Here is a 6,344-nt window from a genome sequence, read left to right on the forward strand (position 1 = left end):
CAGGCTAAGTAGTGATGAAATGATGACAAATTTAATATGGGTCATAAAACGAACAAATTGAACAATAAGTTGAAAATTGAAGATTTATACCAGTCACTCCAAGATTTCTAAGATCCCAAAGTAATAGATGATTGTCAGTTCCTCCTGTGACCAGCCTGCAGTTTCTTCTCACCAAAGCAGACGCTAATGCCTGAGCATTTTTCTTCACCTGCTGCATATATTCCTTGTATTCTTGAGTAGCCAATTGTTTCAGTGCAATCGCAAGGGCAGCAATATGGTTATTGTGTGGCCCACCTTGAAGTGCAGAACACACAGCAAAGTTTATTTTCTCCTCAAAGTCATATTTGTCACTACCATCCCCTTGATTCAAAGAAATTCCAGTTTTCCTAGGCTTAGGACCCTTTCTGTAAAAGATTATACCTCCTCGAGGACCACGCAAGCTTTTATGAGTAGTTGAGGTTACAATGTCACAAAATTCAAAGGGGCTTGAACATTCCTAAAAATATAACCGAGAAACCATCAAAACATTGAGATGGAAGCCAGCTGAAAGAACTAATGACTTTTTTCATGAATAACAATTGTTGTAGAGAATAAAATTTGGACACAAAAGGCACACTGGTAAATGTAAAATAGAAGAAATTTCAAGAATAGATGTCACGTTATTCAAAGCAAATACTGTCATACTGTAAAACTAAAATATTTGGCATTAAGCCTCCTTGGCTCTTTCAGAGATGTAAAACCCATCACGTTTGATGTAAAACAAACAATACTAGAAACTCAATTGTCTATGGGGTCTAATTGAGCTTCACCGTTCACCGCTGCGTGTCACGTCACTATCCTCCATCTTTCACCCCATCTTTCCAACTAAAGAAATACCCATAATTCATCAGCATTCAACGTTTTTTAAAAATTTTTTCATTGATAAAATAGATATAAAAAATGCATAAAACAGTAATCAAAAAAATTTCAATGATGGTAAAAACTACATACTAAAATATTTAAGAAAAAACATTCTAAAAGTTAAAGAAAGTCCACAGAAAATGAAAATAATATTATGTATTTTATTTAGATTTTTATTAAGTATTTTTTATTATCAATGAAGATTTTTAACAAATGTTACGTGCAATTGTTATGTTTTTTTTTATTTTATGAATGAAAAAAATTAAAAGAATGTTGATTGGTGGTGAATGATGGATATTTCCTTAGCTGAAAGCTGAGGGGAAACATGGAGGAGGGCGGTGAGGTGGCACAAATTTGGCACACTGAAAGACATAACACGCAGCCTAGATTTATAAAACAAGCACACAGCGCAAATGAGAGCACTCGGTTTTAAATCAATGATTGACAATATAAAAATGAGGAACAGGTTAAGAACAATGAAACTACCAGCTTTTTAAACAAACATGTAACTTAGAAGTTAGAACTATAATATTGAATAACTTTATAAAAGATAAAAAAAACTCAGATATTGAAGCCTACAGTACAACTCATAGCAGTCATAAGTGCAACCATTAGCATGTCTAATATAAAGCAACAAGAGAAGCAGTTAGCTAGCAACAATTTAACGATTAAATAAAGAAACTTTACCTTGGCAGCAATAAGACCACTAATTTGAGCCATGTCACACATCAAAACTGCACCACACTTATCAGCAATCTGTCTAAACTTGGAATAATCCCATTCCCTAGGGTATGAACTCCCACCACATATAAGTATCTTTGGGCGAAAATCAACAGCTCTTTCCTCAAGCTTCTCAAAATCAACAATCCCTGTCTTTGGATTAACCTTGTAAGAAAGACTCTCAAAAAATATCGAAGCCCCCGAAATTTTCAACCCATTCGGCGTATAATACCCATGGCTCGTGTTCCCTCCAGACGGGGTATCCAACCCCATAATCCGATCACCAGGCAGCAACAAACCAGTATAAACCGCGAAATTCGCAGACGTACAAGAATACGGCTGAACATTCACCCCCCAACTCTCGGAATCAAGACCAAACGCAGCTAAAGCTCGTTTACAGCAAAGAAATTCAATCTCATCAATGTACTGATTCCCAGCGTAGTACCTAGCACCAGGCATGCCTTCAGAATACTTATTCGCCACATGACTGCCTAATGCCTCCATAACAGCTTTACAAACAAAATTCTCCGAAGCAATCAATTCAATCCAATTATACTGTCTGCACTTCTCTTTCTCCATAATCTCAAACACATCAGGATCAGCCGCCTGAAGAGACTGGTTTCCCCAAGCCCTAACCGCCTGCCTACGCGACTCAAGACTCGGAACCTGCTGCTTCTGCTCAATATGACACCGTTTTGTCGAAATACGAGACGAAGCCGAGTCAGCGGTGGCTGAGCTATTATTGTTATTATTACTATTATTATAATCCCTCCGTCTTTTCAAACACGTAGAATGCCCTAACGAAAGGAACTCCTTATCGACCTCCTCGTCTTCGTTCCCCTCGGCTTTACTCTCCTCATTCAAATCCATACTCGTCTCATTCAAATCCACGTTTCTGCTCTCGGTTGTGGTCTGTTGCTCCATCAACTGAAGCGGCACACCGTGAGGCGAAGAGCTTTGGAAACTCGAATCGATACGAAACGACGCCGTATCGTTTCCGATTTGACTGGTGTGAGATACAAACCCTAACGATAAGTTCGGTTGCGGAGAACGGGTGAAATCCATAGAATATGTTAAGCTAATCGGATAATAGCGTAATACTAACAACAAGAAGAATAAGAAGAACAGCAGTGATGGAGAAAGTAACCGTCCATATAAGAAAGAAACCCTAGGTAAGTTTTGGTGAGATGAAATTGAAGTTGTTTTTGTACCTTTTGATTGAAGAGATAGATTGCGATGATGAAGTTTGTTACCAGCGAAGAATGAATAATAATAATAATAATAATAATAAGATGAGGGGACCGGGTTAGAGAGAATGGCGTTGGTTTGACGACGGAGGAGGTCACAGGGGGGATGTATGTAGACACGTTGCAGTTACCAACCTGTTTATCGAACCGGCTTTGGTTCGGGTCACTAGGAAATGGGGACAGGTACAAACGGGCAAACCCGTTTTCATTTTAGAAAGAAAAATAATAATAATGTGTTAAGTAAAACAATAAGGGATAGAGATATGTACTGAAGACAAAGGGAGAGATTTTATTAATCAGGTCTATAATATAATAAGGTGAGTTAGTAATCATATACTATTATATTAATATCCTGTTGTGTTTCTCTACATGACAAGACTAAAAAAACTTGTTTTGATGGGTTAGTAAAATATAAACGCATGTCTTTCATATCTAAAATATATATTTTAAGCCATTCCTAATGTCTCCTAGCTGGACACATACCGATAAATTTGAATAAAGAAAATAATAATCATATGTAGTTAGCAATACAATATAATGCACTAATGCATTTAATTGTGGTATTTTCGAACTAATAATATTTCACATTCAGGCATGAAATGATATATAGAGTGCATCGTTGAACAGCCTTTAACGTACTCAAAGAATGAATCTTGTTTTTGGTAAAATGTCTCAACATCTTTTAGATGTACTTTGATGGATTAATAAACATATAATTACACATATACTAGAACTGCATGTCGAGTAATAATCACATCATATCAAGGTATTTCAAAAATTCCCTTTCTAAAAGTTCTGCAGTTTCTCTCGATGGTGTGTACATCATCACTATAAACTGTGATTATATAAACTTTTAATAGTAAAATCTTGATAAAAGTATGGCTAATTCTATCAAACTTATCTCCCTCTTTATCAGAATGTCACTTGATTTCTACCACGCTCAATCCAGATATTTTAGTTCATACGTAATAAGCATAACTAAATTGTAACACCCCGGCTTTAAGCGGAATACGCCCGGGTGTAACGTACAGATCACTCATAAGCTCGTAAGGCTATTCAAGCGACAATAATTATATTTATTTCATTTCATTACATCACAAATACACCGATTGACATAAATCAAATAACAATACAATAACTTAAAATTTCATTATGATATGCTTCTAACAACCTAATAGTCCAACTAATCTAGTCTTCAATCCTTAAACTTCAACCAGCAACACGTTTAAAATAATATATTTTGTCAACAATAATGTTGGTGAGAATTCATAAAGTTTTGCATATATATAATACAAAAGGTGTAAAATTCACAAGTCAAGATGTATCGTTTCGATCATAAAGTAAAAGAACATTTAATACATGATATTCTCGTTCGCTTGACATAAGTCAAATCTACAAAGGAACCCCCATTCGCCAAGCTACTTGGAGTATAGAATAATGATAATGATACCGCCATTTAAAATGGACGGCGCAGGTACGTCCCGTCGGACCCTCCCGCTTTGAGTATGTGTATTGAGTCTCCACCAACAAAACAATAAACAACTAGCACATAACCACATAGTTTACAAACAATATGATACGAAGCAAATACATACAATACACGTATGTGAATTTTAGTTTGCAACATGAAACATGAAATAAAAGTTTGGAACGTGCTACACCCCAAAACGTTAAAAGATGAAAAAAGGGTTATGAAAAACTCACCTTTGAGTTTGGGGATAACTTGGACGAAATCCGAAAACGAGTATAAAGAATGCCGAAACGGTCAAACGTCACGAGCTATAATGAAAATGCAAAGAAAATCAAGACTATCTAAGATAAATAATATGAGACTTTAATCGATAATCTAGCGGGATTGTATATCGTATAAACTTATTTGAGAGTTAGTTACTATTTTATTAATTTTATATCTTTTGATTATTATATTAATATTTACGTTTTAACGGTAACTTGGTTATTATTACGATATAATTATTTTAATGGCAATGACACGAAGCTTACACGTTCGAAAAACTTGAACTAATGTTTACAAATCGTAATTATAATTAATGTTTTAACGAAATTAATTTTAACGAATTAAAGTTTACTTTTAATATTAACGAATGATTTTTTTTTAATTCACGGTTTACGATAATGAAAGTTCGGTTTTTAAGTGTAAAAAGGTAAATATACTTTATATTAGATTTATGAGAATTTTATTTAGTTTAAAATGACTTTTATGATTTTTTAATGATTATAATTAATTAGTAAAGAATAATTAATTTTAATAAAACTATTACAAAAAAAATAAGGGGTCTGGCCCAAGTATCGAACCCGGATCTCAATGATCCATGCTCAGAGTGTTAACCAGTTGATCTAGGGAAGACATCCTTTATAAACATTCTTTCTATTACTTATATGTATTAACTGATTAAGAACACAATAGTTAATAATAAAAAATAAAACACTTTGTATGACTGACCCGGGTTCGAAACCCGGGTCTTGCACGTAACAAGACCTCATACTAACTAGTGGACTACCAAATCAATTCAGTATTGTTATGAAAACAATTATTTATAAACAAGCATTCCGGTTCATCTTCTATAATAAAACCCTAAGATTTCAATCGCCATAACTGGACAATGTTTGTTTAAATTACAATAGGGTTTTGATTATTGAACGGAAACTATTACAATACATGTTTTAATTACCTGTTAACGTGATGTTTTGATGGAGAAAGAGACCTAGCCGGAAAAGAACTTCAAAGCTTGGATACGGACTGATTTAGAGTATTTTAGAGAGAAAGGAGTTTGTGAACGAGCTTAGTTCGATGTTAGGTTTGTATTTATACTAGTTAATGGAGCGTGTATTTGTTAATTACATTAATTTGATTTGCAGTCGTTTTCCGACGAATGTCACAGGGATTAAATCACGGTTACGGGACATTAGGGTATAATTATTATGTTTATTATCGTTTAAAATCAAAGACTAAAACCGTTGGGATGATTAATTTATTCAGACGCGTGTAATACGGCTTGAAAGGTGGTCGCCGGATCCGCCCTCAGTTTCGCCGGATAATCTTGACGGAAAAATGGGGAACCAAGGGGGGTTTGGGGCTGTTTAATATTTTATATATTTTAATATAATATTTTGAATAAGTTACACATCTAACCCTCAACTTTCATATTATATTAAATCAAAATTAAACTAATATTTACACAATCCACCTTATACTTTGAAATGTTTTATAAATGAAATAATATTTATAACTTGGATAGTTTTCGAATCATACTCAATTAGATCATTGTTTACATGCTAAAACCCGGAGTTTTAATAAAACAAACAAACAATGAACTTCAAATGGCGGGAATACTTTATTAATGATAAATAATAATGATAATACATCAAAACTTGAGGATATAATAATATATATTTATATATATTCTTTATAAACAAAAATGTAGCATTTCGGATTTTTCGTATTTGTTTAAACCGATT

The 6,344-nt window shown here is 34.0% G+C and overlaps 1 pseudogene across 1 annotated transcript; it reads right to left on the reverse strand.

Annotated features, from left to right (window-relative positions):
• Positions 1–31: 31 nt before the first annotated feature.
• On the reverse strand, positions 32–2,685 carry LOC143537808 (serine hydroxymethyltransferase 7 pseudogene; annotated as a pseudogene). The gene is made up of 2 exons (XR_013136138.1): positions 1,588–2,685; positions 32–496 (listed from the first exon to the last, which is right to left on the reverse strand). The product of XR_013136138.1 is annotated as a serine hydroxymethyltransferase 7 pseudogene (transcript).
• Positions 2,686–6,344: the final 3,659 nt, after the last annotated feature.

Source organism: Bidens hawaiensis, unplaced genomic scaffold (genome assembly GCF_021521415.1).
Source record: "Bidens hawaiensis isolate Kalapana, Puna unplaced genomic scaffold, B.hawaiensis_p1.1 tig00011384_1, whole genome shotgun sequence".
In the NCBI taxonomy this organism is placed as follows: Eukaryota; Viridiplantae; Streptophyta; class Magnoliopsida; order Asterales; family Asteraceae; genus Bidens; species Bidens hawaiensis.